At 42.4% G+C, this 21334-nt stretch overlaps 1 protein-coding gene and 1 long non-coding RNA gene across 7 annotated transcripts in view; one reads left to right on the top strand and one right to left on the bottom strand.

The window, feature by feature from the left end:
* The window catches only part of LOC138750126 (rho GTPase-activating protein 23-like), a 397500-nt gene that overhangs the window by 182043 nt on the left and 194123 nt on the right, over positions 1-21334 (bottom strand). Inside the window, exon 1 of one of the 5 annotated variants that reach the window (XM_069912264.1) lies at positions 16180-20088. The exons of the other annotated variants lie outside the window; for them this stretch is intronic. The gene's annotated coding sequence lies outside the window, so the exon portion shown is untranslated. Of the gene's footprint in view, positions 1-16179; positions 20089-21334 lie in introns of those variants that run through there. 5 annotated transcript variants of the gene reach the window in all.
* The window catches only part of LOC138750127 (uncharacterized), a 58908-nt gene continuing 42138 nt past the window's right edge, over positions 4565-21334 (top strand). For both annotated transcript variants that reach the window (XR_011349087.1, XR_011349088.1), the window contains exon 1: positions 4565-4973. This is a non-coding gene — a long non-coding RNA (uncharacterized lncRNA). The remainder of the gene's footprint in view (positions 4974-21334) is intronic.

Raw genomic sequence — 21334 nt, 5'->3', positions numbered from 1 at the left:
CAGCGAAGTCAAGCCAAAGAAAAGAAAAGAAACACTATCATGACATACATTTATCCAATAATCTTCAGGAAAAACAATAGTTAAATAAATTTCCATTTAAACTTAGATTTTTCCCATTCCGACTTGTCCATATTATCTTGTAATACTTGATACATAACAGAAAAATAACCCTTTTTAGGCATAGAAGAAATCAAAGACTCAAACTCTGACAATGCAGGTAAAACCATCTCTCTACCATATATTTTATTTACCAGTGACCGAATTTGATAATAAACAAAAAAAAGAGCTTCAGCAATATCAAAATGCTCTTTCAACTGAGTAAAACAATCCTGTAATATTTTATACCATTAAAATCCCAATTTTTAAAATGACTATTAAACAATGAAAAAGGAATAAGCTGATTATTATATAATGGTGTTAAAATAGATAATTTACCTTTTGATACTATAGTCTTATTCCTTTTTGTCCATAACATCAATAGATGTTTTAATATCAGCACATTATACTCCCGTAATAAATCTATATTCCACCGAAATATAAATTGATGAACTGCAATTTCAGAAATACATGCCATCTCAACTTTAGCCTAATTTCGAGATTGATCCACATCCATCAAACCACTAATAAATTTAAGTTGGGCTGCCTCATAATAATTCTGAAAATGAGGTAATTGCAATCCACCTAATGCACACTTTCAAGTAAGCTTATTTAATTCTACCCTTGGTAATTTACCTTTTCATAAAAACTCCCCAGTAGCTTTATTTAAATCCTTTAAAAAGTTTCTTGTAAGAAAACATGGTATTGATTGAAACAAATATTGAATATGAGGAAAAATATTTATTTTAATACAATTAACACAGCCAATTAAAGTTAAAGGAAGGTCTTTCCACTTAATTAAGTCTGCTTTTATCTTTTTCAACAATGGAACATTATTTAATTTATATAAAGATTGATACTCAGTATTCACTTTATCTGTCCATTTCAAATTAATTACATTTTAATAAACTAAATAATCTCCTTCACCTACCGGTAAAATTTCACGTTTATCCCAATTAACTTTATACCTAGAAAATGATCCATACTGTAATAAACATACCCGTAAATGTGGCAAAGATTGTTCCGGATTTGTTGAGTATATCAAAATATCATCTGCATATAGTTATACTCTTCATCCAAAACTCTCATCCCTTGTATCTGCTCATTTTGCCATACTAATTGAGCTAACGGTTCAATGACCAATGCAAATAGAGCTGGTGACAATGGAGAACCCTGTCGAGTAGAACGTGTTCATTTAAATGACGACAAAATCTGTACATTTGTCACCACCCTAGCAGTCGGGTTTGTATATAAAGCTTTAACCCAGCCAATAAAAAAAGGGCCAAATTTAAACTTTTCCAAGACTTTAAATAAAAAATTCCATTCAACCCTATCAAAAGCTTTTTCCTCATCAAGTCCAACCACCATTGGATGGTTGGGCTGCCATCGGTATGCTTTATTTCGTCAAAATAATTAGTCAAAATATATTATCCGAAGTATGTCTATTTTTAATAAAACTTGTTTGATCTACATGTATCAATTTATGTAAATGTTTAGCAAGTCGATTTGCTAACAATTTAGCTATTATTTTATAGTCTACATTCATTAAAGTAATACGTCTATACGAAGTCACCTTTAATTGATCTCTATCTTTCTTTGGAATTACAGTAATTAAAGCACTAGAAAACGATTCTGGTAACTCATAATGTTCAGTCACTTGTTGTAATACCACCCCAAACACTGAAGATAAATCTTCATAAAAATCTTTATAAAATTCCACCGAAAGCCCATCATCTCCTGGTGACTTACCCTTAGGCATTTCCATCATAGCAGTGTTATTTGCTAGATCTGAGAATGAAGCTTCCAAATCTATAATATCCTCTTTAATGTAGATAAAAAATAATCAATAGATCCATTAATCTGTTTCTTCTCAGAAGTAAATAATGTTTTATAAAATGAATAAAACTGTTCATTGATTTCCTGAGGCTTATAGGTAACTGTTGAATCCTTTTTAACAGCATTAATAACCCCTGAGGTCTGTTTCTTCTTCAACTGCCACACAAGTACTTTATGCGCCTTCTCACCCTATTCGTAATATCGTTGTTTGGTTCCATTAAGTAAACAATCAAATTGATAATTTTGTTACGTATTATATTGCAATATCAATCTAGTCAAAGCTATCTTCTGTTACTCCTTTCTGAACTTCCTTCTCCAATTCATCAATCTGCTTTTCTATTATAATTCTTTCAGCCATATACCCTTTCTTAGGTTTAGTAATGTAACTAATTATTTTCCCTCTTAAATAAGCCTTTAATGCATCCCATACTACAAATCTACTTTGAACAGAGTTAACATAAAAAATCAACCTGTTTCTTAACAAAAGCAACAAATTCAGGTTTTTTCAACAAAAATTTATTAAATCTCTATCTATAAGATGGACATAGCACCTCAGAACTTTCCTAAGAAAAATATAATATAATAAAGAATGATCAGATATTACTCTACTTTTATAATCTGTCTGCAATATTTTTCCCTGTAAATGTACCGATACTAAAAAAAATCTATTCTAGAAAAGGAATCATACCTAGAAGAATAAAAAAAATCTTTCTCTGTAGGATTAATCCTTCTCCAAATATCTACCAAATGTAAGTCTTTCATTAAAATCACAATTTGTATCGCCATCTTTGATTTTCTGATACATTTTGGGGATTTATCCATTAATGGATCCAAAACACAATTAAAATCTCCCCCAACTAAAATATTTTCATTAGCTTGACTTAATAACAAAAAAGCATCTGAAATAAAACATTCATTACCTACATTAGGTGCGTATATGTTGAGCAAAGTTCATTAAAAATTTTACAGTCCACTTTAAAAACCCTCCCAGCATTCCCTTCTAAAGTTTGTAACTCAAAAGATAAATTCTTATGAACTAGAATCGCTGCACCTTTTGCCTTAGAGTTAAATGAAGAAAAAAATACATGACCAACCCAATCTCTTTTCAATTTCAAATGTTCTTTTTCGTAAAATAAGTTTCTTGTAAAAAAGCAAAATCAATTTTCATTTTCTTAATATAGCTAAAAATCTCTTTTGTTTAATTGGATTATTTAATCCCTGAACATTAATAGTTGTAAATTTCAAACTAGACATTTTAATAAACTATCAACATAAGCAAGTAATATTAAAAAATGATCTCCTGTTAATAAACAAAATCTACTCTCCCTACCCTAATATTATAAAAAAAAGTTAATATGAAAAGGAATACAATTAATTCCTCCCCCAAAAAAGAGAAAAAAAAGCACCCAAAGGCAGTAATTCCCTAAAAAAACTGGGTGTGGAACACCCCACCAGTGGCAGATGACTATCAAAGATATCAATGCCATCCACTTCCCCCCAGCCAGAAATACAATATATATAAGAATGTAATTCATCATCATTCAGCCCTGGGACTCCAGTCCCAAAGATTGATTCAAATCCTCAATATCATTAGGACTGTGTATCAAAGCAGTCTTCTTCCCATCTTTCCTATTCTTCCCACTCTTTCCATTCTGTCCATTTCCATGACCATTTGCCCTTCCTTCAGGTGATGATGGTGAATTCTTCCGTGACCATGTAAATCCGGTAACAAATTAGCGAAAACCAATGCATCATGATCATTCTCAAAAAATTGAGTCTGATAGTTGCCATAAAAAACCTTCAACACTGCAGGGTATCGAAAAGCAAACTTATATCCTTTCTGCCACAGCACACCTTTGGCCGAATTAAAGTCACGTCGACGTCTGATAATTTCTTGACTCAAATCAGCATTAAAAAAAACTATTATTCGGAATCATCATTGAATTTGACTTTGTCTTGCCTTCTGTACTGCCAACCGTAAAATCATTTCTCTATCCTGATAATTCAAGCACCGAATTAACATTGCTTGTGATGGTTGACCTGGTAATCCTTTCCTCCTCAACGCACTGTATGCACTTTCCAGTACCAAAACACTCGGAAAAAACTCTTTGTCTGAGATCTCAGGGATCCAATCCTTAAAATTTTTTTTATCGGATCTTCACCTTCCATATCTTCTGGAAGGCCCACAGTTTTTACATTATTTCTCTGGCTTTGATTTTCCAATGAATCAATTTTTAAAAATAATTCACTCTTCTGAATTCCCCATCCTCAAACGAATCTTACACTTTTTCTATTTTTTCTTTATTACTTTGAACTTGCTCTTTACATTTAGAAAAAGCTGTTCCAAATTTTTTTTAATTTTCCTGTACCACATCTACTGAATTAAGGGATTTATTAACATCTCTCTTAAGCGTAGATAAATCTTCAGACATTGTAGATTGCATTTAGTCATTTGATGAGACATAATATCCATATAACAAGCAATCCCTTCCATCACAGTAAAAATAGAGTTCAATCCGGATTCCAATGCCACATCTTGAGACCCACCTTCTTCAAGCTCTTCCTCCAGTTGTTCCTGTGAACTAGCTATATAAGGTAAGTCCTCTTCTTGTTCCCTCATTGTCAAGACTTTCCCCGTGCAGCTGCGGGTTTGGACACCGGTTGACAGTACCCCGACCTTGTCGGGGTGCCACCGCTCAGGGCCTCCTGCAGCCCAAATGCGTTCTAACAGATCTCAGACCCTGGAAGCACCACGTATGCCTGGCAGAGCAAGGGGCTGCGCAGGGGCAGTTTCCAGCATCTTCCTATGAATCCCCAATCCCGCCCCCCCCCCCAACAACAGCACTGGTCCAAGGGTTCCTTGTTCCATTGGATTGGCCGCGCGCCGAACTTCGCGAATGCACAGGTCATTGGTCGATTTCTTCAACAAGCCAGCACCATCTTGAGGGGAGAAGACCAGTGCCGGCGTAATATTCAACCTGGCTGGAATTCTCTGTGGTTTGGAGGCTCCCGACGGGAGCTCTGTGGTTCCAGTTGGACAGGTAGGCCTCAGTTCTTCAGGACTTTTAAAAAGTAGTTTTTTTCTTTAGTTGAACTTTAGGTTTTTTTTAATATTAGTTGCTAATATAGACAACTAATATACTTAAAAACAGAATTAAAACATTTATATACCTAATTTAAATTTTAAAAACACGGGTATTTAAAAAAATGGCTAGGGAGGATTAGGACTGCACGTCTGTCCTCTAAGCCATCTTGCCATTCCACCCCCTCCTCCCCCCGTCTCTGGAAATCTTGACGTTATACACATAATTGTTAATAAGTACTGGTTACCAGACTTAATTTTTTGAGGGGACCTACACAATCTACAATAACTCTAGTGAAAGGTTCCCCAAAACTGGAATTGGTTGTAATGGAGCCACTGGAAGACCCTAGTTAGGTTTCCCACAATCTGACAAACAGGCACCAATTTACAACATCCTTCCTCAAACTAGGCCAGAAAAATTGTCTACAAATCTTATTCATGGTTTTATTTACAGCCTAAGTTGTTCTGTGGGCTAGATTTAAAATTTCTTGTTAACTTACTGCTTTCTCCATTAAGTAACAAGACCTGTATCTATTTTCTGTTGCTGAATTAACTCTTTCCTTGACAAAGAGAAATCCTCACTCTCACAATGACCCTGTTCTTTCAAAAGTACTTTAGAAAATCTCTATTAACTGGATCTACTTCACCTTTTACTTTTTTCTTACTCACAGACCTAGTTACAGGACATGCAGAATATATCTCACAATCCTCTCATCCTTCCTAGCCTGATTTGTCAATCTTAAAACTGACCCAATTTTACCCTCAAATCATTCCCCAACAAAAATGGGACACCCTGCATGAGTAACTTTAAAATTACTCCTACTTCAGCAAGTCCTTTAACTAATTCTGAACAATGTTGTGAAGCGATATTGACTCTACCTCCCCTCCAACACCTTTAATCAAAGTTGTTTCCCCTGTGTCAGTCCTTTGATCTTTCCAACAACAGTGACTGAGCAGCCACAGTATCTCTAAGAATTTTAACTGGAACTTGTGGTTCTCCCTCCTTTACTGAAACAAAGCCCTCTACCACAAAAGATTTGAAAACATCCATGACCTTCTTACCAAGTTTGGAACATATGCTCTCCTTAAGTTCCACTGTTCGAATACATGCTTCTAGTAAAACCTATTTTTCTTGTTTCTTTTTCAGTACTAGACAATTTGCAATCACATGACCAGGTTTCTTACAAAAATGACATACAAATGCAAAAGTTCTGTCCTTTCCCACTTTACTATCTTTTCTCTTAACTTTTTCTCTAGACTTAATTTCAGCCCTATTATCCTGCTCTATAATTACCTTATCAACATGTTTATTAATTTATTCCACATTAAATCTTTGAAAATGCCTACTACTTTGGAATGTTTTTTTTGTGAATTAGAGCAAATTCATCTGCTAATATAATCACTTGTTGCCATGTCTGCATGTCTCTCATCCAGACATAATTTAATATCCTTTAGAATACACCTTTAAATTTCCTCTATTAATATAAATGCTCTCAATTTGTCAAAATCATTGTTTATTCCCTTTAGGCGTGCACCAATGGTCGAAACATACAGATTTTTTTCAGAGCAAAATCCATATGATTGATTGTATATTTTCACCAAACTCCTAAATTTTTGTCTATTTGCTTCTGGAACCAACCAGTAAAGGAAGGAGAACCATAGGTTCCAGTTTCAATACTGCTTGTATAACAGTATCATAATTTGTCACTTGTTCTGCAGTCAAGCTAGAGGATGCAATTTGTGTTTTTTCCTTTCAATACACTTTGGAGCATTAGAGGCCACTTTTGGCCATCTTGAGCTCTCAGTAACCTTTTCAACAAGCTGAAAATATATATCTATATCTCCCACATTAAATTTACTTCTCTACTAACTTAAAAACCTCTCCCCAGTAGTTATACCCTCAATCCTCATACTTCTCTCCATCTCCATTTTTAACTTCTACAATTGAAACTATCTGTCCCTTTCAATTTCCACGTTCCATCTTTTAGCTTCCTCTAACTCAAATTTCCTCTATTTTTCTGCCTCCTCTGCCTCATATATCCTGTTTTTCAGCCTCTAACACCCTTCATTTCCTATTCTTCTATCTTCTGTTTTTCTCTTTCTTTTTCTACCCTCAATTTCTCCAATTCTAAATGCAATTCAAACGATTTATTCTCTGGAAAATTTTCTAAATCTTTCTCAACTAATTTTTCGTCACATATAATATTTCACTATAATCCTCTGTATTTGTATTTTCCTCATCCAATGCTCAACTTAAGTCAGCTTTAATGCCTTAGAAATAGCCATCAGATCCTCTTTTCTCTTGCTCTGCAGCTCTGCAGGTGATGGTTGTGATAAAAATATACCTCCATTGCTGCTGTTTTTCCACACTCAAGGTTTATATTAGCTTGAAAATTCCAATTTTCAATCTGAAAGGACGAGTCCCCATTAAATGTTTAGAGTCCAGAGGACTTCAAAACCCAGCAGCAATAGATATACACCATGATACTTAAACAAATTTTATTTTTAATTATCTTTGAACATGAAAATAGAATTAAACTTATTAATTCACTTAACCTACTTAACCACCTTCTAATTCTAAGCGCACGTGTGCAATTAGTCTAATCTCACGGATTGCAGGCAATGCTTATTCTGTGCACAGAAGTTAACATTAATAAAGTTGACCAGGCTTTGGTGCTTAACAATTAAATGGTTACCACTCAGAAATGTTCCTATTGGCTTTCAGAGAAGTGAGAAAGGAGACAGAAGGAAAAAGCACAGAGCTGGGGGAAAGGTATGGGCAGACATGTCAGCAAGGGAATAGGATGGGGAATGGAAATGGGTATCCACATAGAGATCCACAAGGTGCTCAAAAAAATGATCTCCCAATCTATGCCCAGCCTCTCCGCTGTACAGGAGACCACAGTGGGAGTACCAGATGCAGTAAATGGCCCTGCAGATTCAAAAGTGAAATGCTGCTTCTCTTGGGTGGTCACATCAAGGACAGAGTTACAGCTGAAATCTTCAAAGTGTTCCTTCCAAAGAGTATTGACTGCCTTTCTCTCCCGCAAGTGTTCACCACCAATTGTTCACTCTCAATGGAATAGAGGATTGGTTGTTTCAGAATCAGAATCAGAATTTATGTCATGAACAAGTCATGAAATTTGGTGTTATGTGGCAGCATCACAGTGCAAACATTCATATAAACTACCTTACAATAAAAATTTCTTTAAAAATGGTAAAAGTAGACAGTATCTTTGGGAAAAGCTGACCTTGAGCTGCTGACTGCTCATCGTTAGGCTCTTATACCTCTTTACCGATGGTAAGAGTGAAGAGGACATGGCCTGGTAGTGGGGGTCTTTGAGGATAGAGGTTGCATTTTTAAGACACCACCCCATATAGATGTCCTTGATGGAGTGAAGTCTGATGCCCGTAATGTTGCAGTCTGAGTTAACAACCCTCTGGAGTTTTTTTCTTGTCTTGCGAGTTGATGCTTCTATACCAAGCACTGATACAACCAGCCAGAAAGCTCTCCACGGTATACCTATAGAAGTTTTTGAGAGTCTTCATTGAAATAACAAACTGCCTCAGACACCTCACAAAGTATAGCCTCTGGTAAGCCTGCTTTATGATTGCATCAACATGAAGGGACAGGTTCGATCCTCGGAGATGTTGTCACCCAGGAATTTGAAGTTGTTAACTCTCTCCACTACTGAGCCCTCGATGAGGACTGGTTTGTGTTCTCCTGATTTGATCCTGACATCTACAATCATCTCCTAGTTTTGCTAACGTTAGCACAAGGTATTGGTGTGGCAAGGGAATAGGATGGGGAATGGAAATGGGTATCCACATAGAGATCCACAAGGTGCTCAAAAAAATGATCTCCCAATCTATGCCCAGCCTCTCTGCTGTACAGGAGACCACAATGGGAGTACCAGATGCAGTAAATGGCCCTGCAGATTCAAAAGTGAAATGCTGCTTCTCTTGGGTGGTCACATCAAGGACAGAGAGCTGATCTAACTCCCGCCTGTTCATTTCCTCATTGTTGATTGTGATTCTGCTGAATTGGCAAATTTATACATAGTATTTGAATTGTGCCTGGCAACATAGCCATGGGTGTATAATGAGTAGAGCAGTGGACTAAGCTCACATCCCTGAGGTGTGCCTAGGTTAATAATCAGTGAGGAGGAGATATTGTTTCCAATTCATACTGACTGTAGCCTTCCAATGAGGAAGTTAAGGATGCAGTTGCAGGAGATGAGGGGTGGATGTGCAAAGGCCCAGGATTTGAAGCTTCTTGGCCAGCACTAAGGGAATAATGGTGTTGAAGGCTGAACTGCCATCGATAAAAAGCAGACATATGTAGGAGTTGCTGTATTTGAGGAGATCCAGTGCTGAGCGGAAAACCAGTAATATTTCATCTGCTGTGGAACAGTTGTATGAGAGAATTGCAGCTGGTCCAGACCTTTGCTTAGGTATTTGTTAGTCTGGCCATGACCAGCCTCTTAGAGAATTTCATCACAATAGAAGTTAGTGCTATTGGGCAATAATCATTAGACGATAAATTGTTTTTTCAACATTAATCAAGTCAAAAAGTACTGATCTTCCTTTGATCTCTCCATATGTTCTTTAAATTATAATTTACTGCTGTAATGGAGGATAACTATTGAGAGGAATTTGGCAAGATTAGTGGGTTACATACATACACACATTTTAAAATAAATCTTATTTGAAATACTGAAGAATTCATATTCAGGAACACACTCCGCAACATCTCCTCAAATGCCACAATGTTCTATCATGTCGTGAGTGCTCTGGACCAATGTGCGACAGTGAGGGTGGATGGCATCATCCACCACTGCCTGGCTACAGGCAAGTACACCACACTCAAAGACCTGTTGCTTGGAACTTTTGGCCTAACTCCCCAGCAACGAGCTTCCAAGCTCCTTCACCTAGATGGGCTTGGGGACCGTAGTCCATCGGTGCTGATGGACGAAATGCTGGCCCTGATATCTTCTGCCAAATATTCCTGGAATAGATGCTGGAGGACATCCAGCTGCTCCTCACAGATGAACTCGAGGAGGGCAGCAGCCTGTGCAGATGCCCTCTGACACACGAAGAGGGAGAATGAGGAAGCCCACGACCAAGAGCCAGCCGACAGCAAGTCGCTCCCAAGGCCAAGACAGAGGAAGGCCAATCGACCTCATGGACGCGGTTGGAAAGACTTGGACTTTTGTGTCGCAACCACGATGAACACAAAGTCCACCTCCACAAACTCTTTGCCCAGCTGGTAGACCAGCCTCATGGTCAACATGGCCAAATGCCAGTTCGGCAAGGAGTCCCTCCAGTTCCTGGGGAACATCATTTCAGCAGCTGAGGCCACGACAGTGCCAGAGAAGGTAGTGGCTGTTCAACAATTCTGCAAACCTTCCATCCTGAAAGGCCTCCAAGAGTTCGTTGGGATGGTGAACATTTACCATCGTTTCATCCCCGGAGCCACGTGCACCATGTGCCCATTGTTTGCGCTCATGGCTACCAAGGAAGAGACTTTATTGTAGTCAGAGGAGGCGGACAGGACTTTCTTCGTGAGAAAGGAGGCTCTAGCCAGCACCATGCTGCTTTGTGAATGCCTCAGCTATGGCAGTTGTGGGGGGGGGGGGCATCTTGAACAGTGGTTTGATGGACAATGGCGCCTGCTGGCCTTTTTCAGCAAGCAGCTGCGTCTGCCAGAGCTCAAATACAGCGCTTTAGACCGGAAGCTTCTGGCACTGTATTTGGCCATCCACCATTTCCACTATTTCCTCGAGATAGCAGGCTGTTCAGCCTTCATGGATCACAAGCCCCTCACTCAAGCATTGACGAAGTCCAAGGATCCATGGTCCACCAGACAACAGTGCTACCTCTCATACATGTCTTAGTTCATGACCGACATCTGACACAGGGCTGGCAAGGACAATGTAGTGGCGGATGCACTCTTCCATCCAGCTCTCTTGTGACCGGACTGCATTACGAGCAACTGGCTCAGGCACAGAGGAACGATGCGGAGATGCAGACCTTGTGGACCGCCATCACAGGCCTCAAACTAAAGGATGTCCGGGTGCCCAGCAGCTCAGACACATTGCTCTGCGACGTATCAATAGGCACACTGTGCCTGGTGGTTCCCGCCACACTGGAGGGTGAAGGTATTCAGTATGATACATGACCTCGCTCACCCAGTGGTAAAGACAACCGTGCGGATGGTCACAGAGTGGTTTGCATGGCACGAGCTGAAGAAAATGTTGGCGGAACTGGCCAAGTAAAGCAATACACACGTGGCTCATTACCTCCTTATGGTGGTGGATCAGGCCATAAGGAGGCCTCTGGGGAGATGGTGAGTGGTAAACATTTACCTTTTGAGGACCAAAGCCTGTTGAACTTTATACATGTTAAATTCTGTGCACAGTATAAGAATTGCCTGCAATCAGAGAACTTGGAAGAAGGAGAAGTGCGATTGAACTTTGAACCAAAGAACTTTTCTTAAATATACACACACATCATACACATGCTTAGAATTAGAAGAGGGTTAATTTGGGTTAGTTAATTATAGAGATAAGTTAAAGTTTGATTCTATTTTCATGTTTAAAGTTGATTAAAAACAACTTTTGTTTTAAAAAGTACTTCTCTTGGTGAATGTCTTTTGGGGTCCTTTGTGCTTCTCAAAACACTGCAGATCATTAGCCTTCAAGTGCCTGTAGGATTGTTTAATTTTCCTTGAATAAAGTTGGAGAATTCATTCTAGGAATACTTTTGTGACTGTAACTCATATTTTAATCAAATTGGTCCTGGTTATTCTTGTAGAGAAGCCACATGCCTCTTCACATGTGCCAATTATGGGATATTTCAGGACAGCTATGAGCTGTGAATACTTTGTAGCTCCTGTAAGCTGGGAGTTGACAGGCTGTTGAGACAGCATCCAAGAAGTGGTGCTTTTGTGGGGTTCTCGAGAGTTTGAGCATGGTCTCCCTGTACCAATGCTTCTGTTAATCTGATGTCACAGTTCAAGAATGACCAGAAGAATGTGAGATAAGGTTTGGTGACGTGAACCTTTGCACCAATGGAATCAGAATAGAGGTGCAAAAGTATTTATCAGACAGTGAAGGAGAACAGTCTGAGCAATAGCATGTGAGGGAGCACAATGACTAATGTGATTCAATGAAATGCACCAGTGTTTCTGTGCACTGCACTTCCTCAGAGCAAAAATTGCTCCATTGTAAATGCATTAAAAATGTCTTGGAGAAACCGAAAATGGAGTGAAAACAGACAGGCACATAATCAATGGCAAAAATCATGTATGGAGAGAGGTTAGAAAAATGGCAGTCATGAAAAAATAGAAAACTTGAGAGTAGACTTTTAAAGTAAGTAGTAATTAGAGAATAAAAATAGAACTGACAATATTGGAGATCAGAAAATATTCTGGAAATATACGGTTCACTGAATATGGAAGTTAAATATCTATTTTCAAAAGCATTTCTCTATCCACTGGATAGATTAAAATTTTGTCGAAAATCATTTAAAACCATTTCATGTAATTCAAGTGACGATACATGCATAATTTTCATCACTCAGCGATGACTTGTCACATTAGCAATATTCTTGAGAAAAATAAAGTAGACCCATTATAGACCAATTGATAAACAGTCCTTTCTTTGGAAATACGGATAATTTTATTCTGCATTGTACAAGAGAAAGTAAACAAATGAAAAATTGTATGATTTCCAATTCCAATCAGTTTAGATCTAATTGTCTCTTGGATTGATTAACTGATACTGTTCTTATTTGGACAGAGTATATAAAGGTATTTGGGAAATAAATTGGGAAAGGTTTATTAGAGCAGGTCACACAAACACTTCAAAACACAATTTTTGTAGGAGCTTTTGCAAGAATGCTCAGAATTTCATAATACTGTTATTTGCAAAAGGCAACAAATGTAACAACATGCAGGTCATGTGATCTTTACAGGCAGGGAGGCACATAAAAAACAGGCTTTGCTCTCTAAGTTGGGAGAAATGAGAGAGAGAGGAGAGACACAGATGGACAAGCTGGAAAGCTTTGTAAAACAGCCTGGTCAAAGGAGAGGTCTGGATGTTTGGTGTTTCCCTTGGAAATGGAGAAACAAAAGGGAGTCCTGTAGTGACCTGAAACAAGAAAAACTCTTTCTCTGTAGACCAATAAAAACCCTTCTCAGTGGTAAACATTTATGTTAATCATCAAAGCCTGGTGAACTTTATTAATATTAACTTCTGTGCACAGTACAAGAATTGACTGCAACCAGTGAGATTGCACTGTGAACCAAAAAACTTTGCTGAACTTACACATAAATTACACACACGTGCACTTGGAAGGGGATTAAATAGGTTAACTGAGTACACACAGCAAAGTTAAAGTTTGATTCTATTTTCATGTTCAAACATAATTAAAAGGAACACTTGTTTAAGTTACCCTTTATTGTGGTGCATATCTATTGCTGCTAGGTTTTGCAGTCCTCTGGACTTGTAACATTTTATAGGGGCTCATCGGTTCAGGATAAGAAAATACGAGTTTTTGAGATTTATTAGTTCATTGGGTTTTTCCAAACTAATTTCAAGCTAGCTTGTGGAAAAACAGCAGCAATGGAGGTTGATACATTTTCATTACAGCCATCACCTGCAGAGCAGAAGAGCAAGAGAAAAGAGGAAGTTGTGGTGCTTTCAAGAGCTGAAGAAAATCATTGCTTCCTCACCGAAAGACGTGAATGACATTTTTGTCAAATTCAGTGCGCCCTTAAAAGGCAGCATGAGCTCAGTCACCTGGTGCATTGTGACATCATAATTGCCGCCTAGGGTGTGCGCTGGAAGGGATGCTGGAGTCAGAGAGAAACTTCTGATGACATCATTTCCCCATGGCTTCCCCATGTGGCAATACAAGCGGGGCTGGTTCACCATGAGGATGTTTTCCACCACACAACCCCCTGCAGAACCGGCTAGATATCCTGTCACTTTGGCAGCCAGCCCCAGCGCTTGGACATGGCTGACTGCAACAGCTGTGGTCCAAATGAGCAGCCTTTAAGCGGTCCACAGTAAACAGTTCTTCCCTGCCCCCCCCCCCCCCCCCATATCTAAAGTATAAGTCCCACATGACTGCCGGAGAACCTTGTATGGCCCTTTGTATGAATGCTGTAGTGGGGCCCTCTCTGGTCCTCTCCAGACAAACACAAATTGTGCCACATCCAGATCTTTCGGTTGATGGCATGGTCAGTGCCATGGTGCATGGGGGTGGCGGAGTTAGGTTGCCCAGTTGTTTACAGAGGTCCATGAGTTGCTCTCCTTTGTTGTGCATCGTCTCGGCCTTTGGGGCGTAGAATTTGCCTGGCAGGGAGAGTGCACACCGTAAACCATTTCTGCTGATGAGGCTTGCAGGTCCTCCTTGGGCACCGTCCTAATCCCAAGGAGAACCCAGGGCAACTCAACCAGTCGGGGCCAGAAAGTCTTGCCATCAGAACAGTCTAGGTGTTGGTGGAACCTCTCTAACAACCTCTTGACCAAGCCCTAAAAGCCTTCCTAGCTGTGCCCATAATGTGAATGTAAATTGGGAACCTCTGTTGCTCTAGATGTGCACCGGCACACCAAAATGAGCAATCCACTGGCTAACCAGGGTTCTAGAACACATCTCAACTGATGCCTCATGGACTGGGATGGCTTCCAGCCATCTGCTTGCTCTGTCCATTATGGTAAACAGATACCACGACTTCCTGGACACTGTCAAGGGGCCCATGACATCCATGTGGATATGCTGGAACCTCAGCATTGCCGAGTCGAAATGTTGAACAGGGGCCTATGTGTGCCTGTGGACTTTAGATGTCTGGCACCTGATGCAGTTGCGAGTTAGTGCTGCCACCTCCTTCTTGAGGCCATGCCAGACGAATTGCTACACCACCATACGCATGGTAGTTTTTACTGAGAGGTTGTGGATAGAGCTGACAACTCTTGCCCTCCATTCTTGTGGGACTACTGGGCGCAGTGCGCCGGTGGAGATGTCACAGAGCAGTGGCTGGGCGGAGTGAAGAAGCTGAATATCGTTAAGCTGGAGATCTGAGATGGCGGTCTGGAAAGCTTGAGTTTCGGCGTTGTGCTGATGGGCCTTTGCTAGTTGTGTGTAGTCGTGGCCGGGAGCTACCGTGATAATGGCTGGGCGGGAGTGTGCATCTGCAACTACATTGTCCTTGCTTGCCCTGTGCCGGATGTCTGTCGTAAATTCAGACATGTAGGACAGAGAGCCCTTAGGATGTCATCCCCTAACAGTGGGGTGCCCAATGAGGCCAGAACAAACCTCCAAGTGAACATTTCATCCTTGATCTGTATCTGTGCCCTATGGGTGCCATAGGTGTTTATTGGCTGCCCGCAGGGTTGGACCTGGGATCCGGGTGTGAGTTTCCAGCTCTGTAGGGGGGAGGGAGCTCACTTGGTCCCTGTGACTTGTCAGTGATGTAAAGGAGGCTGTTCACATGGCCAACTGTCACAGGCATCAACGGTGGTTGGTCTGGCCGTTTCCCTGGAAGTTACAGGGCTGGCGGCATTTGTGAGCTTTCACTCACCAACCCTGGTGATAAAAGCACCAAGTTGACTGGGTTTCCTCCAGCTTGTGCTTGGGGGTATCCTGCGGATGGTAGGGCCCTGGCTTAAAGACTTGGCTGAGGGCTGTCTTGTTCTCCTGATTTGCGCGCCTGGGCTACGGCTTTATGGGGATGTGAAAAGTCCTCTTAGGACCAATGGAGTCAGATATCTTCTGGGATTGTTCAAGGAATATCTGGCAGAAGAGGAAACACAGTTCATGATCCACTGCCAGGGCCACCATTTTATTCATGAGGGCTGAGGGGCTAGGATCTCCCAACCCATCCAACTGTAAGAACCTGGAAGCACGCTGCTGGGGAGTGAGGCCAAAATTCCCTAGGAGTAGATTTTTGAGGGCAGTATACTTGCCCACTGCTGGTGGGCAGTGAATGATGTCATCCACCCTCGCCACTGTGTCCTGGTCCAATGCGTCCATGACATGGTAAAATTTTGTGGCATCAGCTGAGATGTTGTGGAGTTGGAATTGTGCCTCCATCTGCCTGAACCACATCTGTGGGCGATGGGGCCAGAACGGGGAAGTTTGAGGGTTACTGCATTCACCTCAGCTATGCCCATCTTTTGCTGGGTCCAGCTAGCCACAGGGGTCACCACTGTGGTGCTTGCAGGAGCGCAAGGAAACCACTGCTACCACACGAAAGTCATTAGCGACTGTTTGTTTTCAAATTCAGCGCATTCCTTTAAGGGAATGCTCAGTCGCCTGGTGCTTTGTGACATCATAATTGCTGCCCAGGGTATGCGCTGGAAGGGATGCTGGAGTCAGAGAGAAACCTCTGATAACGCCATTTCCCATGTGGCGATACAAGCGGAGCCGGTTCGCCATGAGGATGTGCACCACCAAACAACCACCCCCCCCATAACCGGCAACATGTCCTGTCGCTTTGGCGGCCGGCCCCTGCGCTTGAGCCATCTGCACCAGCTGTGATAAATGCAGATGGAGCACCTTCAGTCGGTCCATCATAAAAGGTTTATCCCTCCCCCCCCCAATGTCTAGGGTGAAGGTTCCTCCAGTCCAATGCAAGACTTTGTACGGCCCATCGTATGGTGGCTGCAGCGGTGCGCCCTGCGGCTCCCTTCGTGCGAAAATGAACTGAGCCAAATCGAGTTCTTTGGGGAGGTGGATTGGCTGGATTGGCATGTTGTCGGTGGGGAAGCCAGGAAGCCCAGGTCCACCAGCAGGTTTGCTTCGGTGGCTGCAGTGTTGGGGTCTAAGCCGAAAAACTCACCTGGTAGGGAAAGCAGTGTGCTGTACATCATCTTCGCTTCTAAAGACTGCAGATCCTACTTAGGTGCTGTCCTAATCCCGTCTGATCCAGAGAGCCTAGCCATGAACTATGCCTTCAGGTGCCTGTGAACTTCTCCACCAACCCATTGGACTGCGGGTGGTATGCCATGGTGTGGTGGAGCTTCACCACCAGGAGTTTCACCATCTGAGTCCACAGGACAGACGTGAACAGTGCGCCCCAGTCACTGGTGATGTGCACCAGAACTCTGAATCACACGATCCACTGCTTGACCAGAGTCCTGGCGCACGTCTCCGCAGAGGCTTCCTTGATCAGGATAGTATCTGGCCACATTGTGGCATGGTTGATTACTGTAAGGAGGTAACAAGCCCACTTGACGTGGATATGTTGGAACCTGCGAGCCACCAAGTCAAAGTTCTGTAAGGGAGCCTGCGTGTGTCGGTGGACTTTGGAGGTCTGGCACTTAGTGCAGTTCCTGGAGAGCTCCACTACCTCTCTCTTGAACCGATGCCACTAAAACAACTCCATGACCATTCATACTGTCATCTTAACCGCTGGGGAATGAGGTTGTGGACTAAGCTGAAGACCCTCGCTCTCCACTGCGGCGGGACTACCTGATGCAAGGAACCTGTTGACACATTGTCCGGACTGCTGGGCAACTGGAAGTATCTGAGTTTGAGGCCCAAGAATATGGTCCATAAGGCCTGTGTCTACACATCGTTCCTCTGGGCCTGGGCCAGATGACTGTAATCTAGGCTGGGGGTGAGTGTTGATGGCGAGTCGTGAGAATGCATCCGCCACCAAGTTGTCCTTTCCAGCCCTGTCTCTGATGTCAGTCGTGAACTCTGACACATACGAGAGATGGTGATGTTGTCTGGCAGACCACAGATTTGGCCATCGCCAGTGTCTGTGAGAGGCTTGTGGTCCATGAAGTCTGTGAACGGCCTGCCCTCGAGAAAGTAGCGAAAGTGGTGGATGGCCAAGTGCAGCATCAGGAGCTCCCGGACGGAGGCACTATATTTGAGCTCTGGTGGGCACAGCTGCTTTCCGAAAAAGGCCAGCAGATGCCAGTGTCCAGGAACCCCCATCCACTGCCGTAGCTGAGGTGTCCACAAAGAATGCTGTGTGTGTGTGTGTCTCTGGCCATGGTTGCACTAGTAGTGTCGTGTTGGCTAGAGCCTCCTTAGTCGTGACGCAAGCCTTATTATCCTCTTCCAGCCAGGATGAAGTCTTTTCTTTGGTGGCCATCAGTGCAATTATGGACACATGGTGTGAGCATCTCGGGGATGAAACGATGGTAAAGGTTCACCATCCCAACGAACTCCAGAAGGCTTTTTAGGGTGGGGGTTTGGGGAAATGTTGGTCAGCCACCAACTTCTCCGGCGCTGGTGAGGCCCAGGCCACTAATATGGTGTGTCCCAAGAACAGAAGGATCTTCTTGCCGAATTGGCATTTGGCTGCGTTGACCTTGAGGCCAAAATCTGCCAGGTGAGCAAAGAGGGTGCGGAGGTGGGCCTTGTGTTCATCGTGGAGGCAACTGGCAATGAATATATTGTCCAAGTAAATGAACAAAAAGTCCAAATCCCTCCCTACCGTGTCCATGAGGCGCTGGAACATTTGGGCCTAATTTTTTAGGCCAAAGGGCATACGCAGGAACCCGAAGAGGCCGAAAGGGGTGATAATGGCCATCTTACTTATGTCGTCTGGATGCACCGGGATTTGATGGTATCCCTGGACGAGGTCCACTTTGAAGAAGATCCGTGCACCGTGGAGGTTGGCGGTGAAATCCTGTATGTGAGGCACTGGGTACCTGTTGGAGTGGTTGCATCATTCAACCACAGTAGTCCACACATAATCTCCAGCCTTTGTACGATTTCAGGACCATATGGAGTGGTGATGCCCAAGCACTATCCGAGCGCCGGTCGATTCTGAATTCTTGGAGTCTGGACAACTCCTCCTTTGTTTGTTGGAGCTTCTCAAGTGGCAACCATCTGGTCCTTGCGTGGTGATGTAGTGGAAGACCACGTGTTCAGGCACAGTGGCATTGAAATGTGGCTCTAGGATGGCGGGGAACTTGCGGAGGTTGTCGGCGAACTCATCTCTGGTGGCAGCTATGGCGGCAATTTCAGGACTGCAGTCATCAGCTGTGTCCAGTCATGTGGAGTGGAACATTCGGGTATTGACCAGCCTCTTGCCCTTCAAGTTGACCAGGAGACCGTAAGCCTTCAGATAGTTGGCCCACAACAGCAGAGTGCCCAGAAGCTAGGACAAATCTCCCTATCTGGATCTGTGCCCTGTGGGTGCCGTAGGTCCTGATAGTGGAGCTGTTGGCTACCCATAAGGTTGGACTGCGAGATCAGATGCGAGTCTCTAATGCATTGGGGGGAGGACGCTCAGCTTTTCTCATGTCCACCAAAAATCAGCGGCTAGTGGACCTGTCCGTCACATGAAGGAGGCTGTTTGTGCGGCCAGCCATCGCAGCATTAACGGCAGCTGGCCTGTTGGCTTCCCTGAAACCCTCAGGGTTGGTGGCACTTACGGTCTTGTGGTCCCCAGCACTGGTGGTAGAAGTACCAGGGCGACTGGCCCTCCTCTGGCCTGGTCTTTAGGGCGGGCAGCAGTCTGCTAGGTCCCGGACATGCCACCAAGTTGAGGGCTGCCTTGTTCTCCCTCTTTGTGAGCTAGGGGACATCCGCATGAGCTGCTGCCTTTCTCAGGTCAGTGAGGTCATCATCTGTCAGGTGCAGCTGAATGTTCTCTGGCAATTCCTCTAGGAATATTTGGCAGAAGAGAAAATAAGGCTTGTGGTCTTCCTCCAGGACCAACATCTCGTCCATCAGCGGCGAAGGACTATGGTCTCCAAGCTCATCTAGGTGTAGCAGCCTGGAAGCCAGTTGCTGGGGTTGAGCCCAAAAGTTCCCAGCAACACTTTTTTAAGGGCGGTGTACTTGCCTACAGCCAGGGTGTGGTGGATGATGCCATCCACCCTCGTCGCTGTATCTTGGTCCAGAGCGCTCACGACATGGTAAAACATCAAGTCATCTGCAGTGATGTTGTGGAGTTCTCAGTCAGTGGGTCCAAAAGGGAGGAAGCTTGATGGAGACAGCATTAAGCTCTGCCAAATCTATGGTCTTCAGGAGTCCAGAAATTCATCTGGGTCACCACTGTGGCGGTGTGAGCAGTGGAAGAATCACAGCCACCATGTTGAGGGTCATTAACGACTGTTTTTATTTAAATTCACCACGTCCCTATAAGGGCAGCATGAGCTCAGTCACCTGGTACATTGTGACATCATAATCACTGCCCAGGGTGCGCAATGGAAGGGATACTGGAGTCAGAGAGAAACCTCTGACGACTCCATTTCCCCATGGCTGCCCTGCCATGTGGCGACACAAGTGGGGCCGGTTCGCTATGAGGATGTGCTCCGCCGCAGTTCCTCCTTTTAATGAGGGAGATATAGATACATATTTTCAGCTTTTTTAAAAAGTTGTTGAGAGCTCAAGATGGCCAAAAGAGAAGTGGCCTCTAATGGTCCAAAGTGTATTGAAAGGAAAAGCACAAATAGCATACTCTAGCTTGACTGCAGAATAATTATGAAAAATTATGATACCATTAAACAAGCAGTATTGAAAGCTTATGAGTTGGTTCCTTATACATATAGACAAGGAGTTTGGTTAAAAATATTCAATGAATCTTTTATGGATTTTGCTCTGAAGAAATCTGTATGTTTTGACTGTTGGTGCACCTCAAAAAGATTTTGACAGATTAAGAGAATTGATATTAATAGAGGAAATTAAAAGGTGTGTCCCAAATTAGATTAAATTATACCTGGATGAGAGAGACATGGGGACATGGCAGTAGGCGGCTAGATTAGTGGATGAATTTACTCTAATTCACAAAAAATACATTCCAGAACATTAGGCATTTTTAGAGAGTTAATGTGAAGTAGGATAGTAAGCTTGAGATTTAAGTCTAGAAAGAATGTTAAAAGAAAAGATGAAGATAAGGTGAGAAAGGACAGAACATCTAGATTTGTATGTCATTTTTATAAAAAACCTGATCATGTGATTGCAAATTGCCTAGTGTTGAAAAAGAAACGAAAAAAGTATTTTTACCAGATACATGGAATTTAACGAGAGCAGATTTTCCAAACTTTGTAAAGATGACTTGGTTGTTTCAAACCTTTTGTGTCCAAGGGCTTTGTTTCAGTAAAGGAGGGAGAACCACATGTTTCAGTTAAAATTCTTAGAGATACTGGGGCTGCTCAGTCGCTGTTGTTGGAAAATATTTTAACTGTGGATCAAAGGACTGACACAGGGAAGATAACTTTGATTAAAGGTGTTGGAGGGGAGGTAAAATCAATATCTCTTCACAGCATTGTGATAAATTATAATTATTTAATGGACCTGTTGTAGTTGGAGTAATTTTTAAAGTTACCCATGCAGGGTGTATTA

This window comes from Narcine bancroftii, assembly GCF_036971445.1.
Source record: "Narcine bancroftii isolate sNarBan1 chromosome 12 unlocalized genomic scaffold, sNarBan1.hap1 SUPER_12_unloc_2, whole genome shotgun sequence".
Taxonomy (NCBI): Eukaryota; Metazoa; Chordata; class Chondrichthyes; order Torpediniformes; family Narcinidae; genus Narcine; species Narcine bancroftii.
The sequence above is the reverse complement of the archived record's forward strand: the minus strand, read 5'-3'. Positions and strand labels throughout refer to the sequence as shown.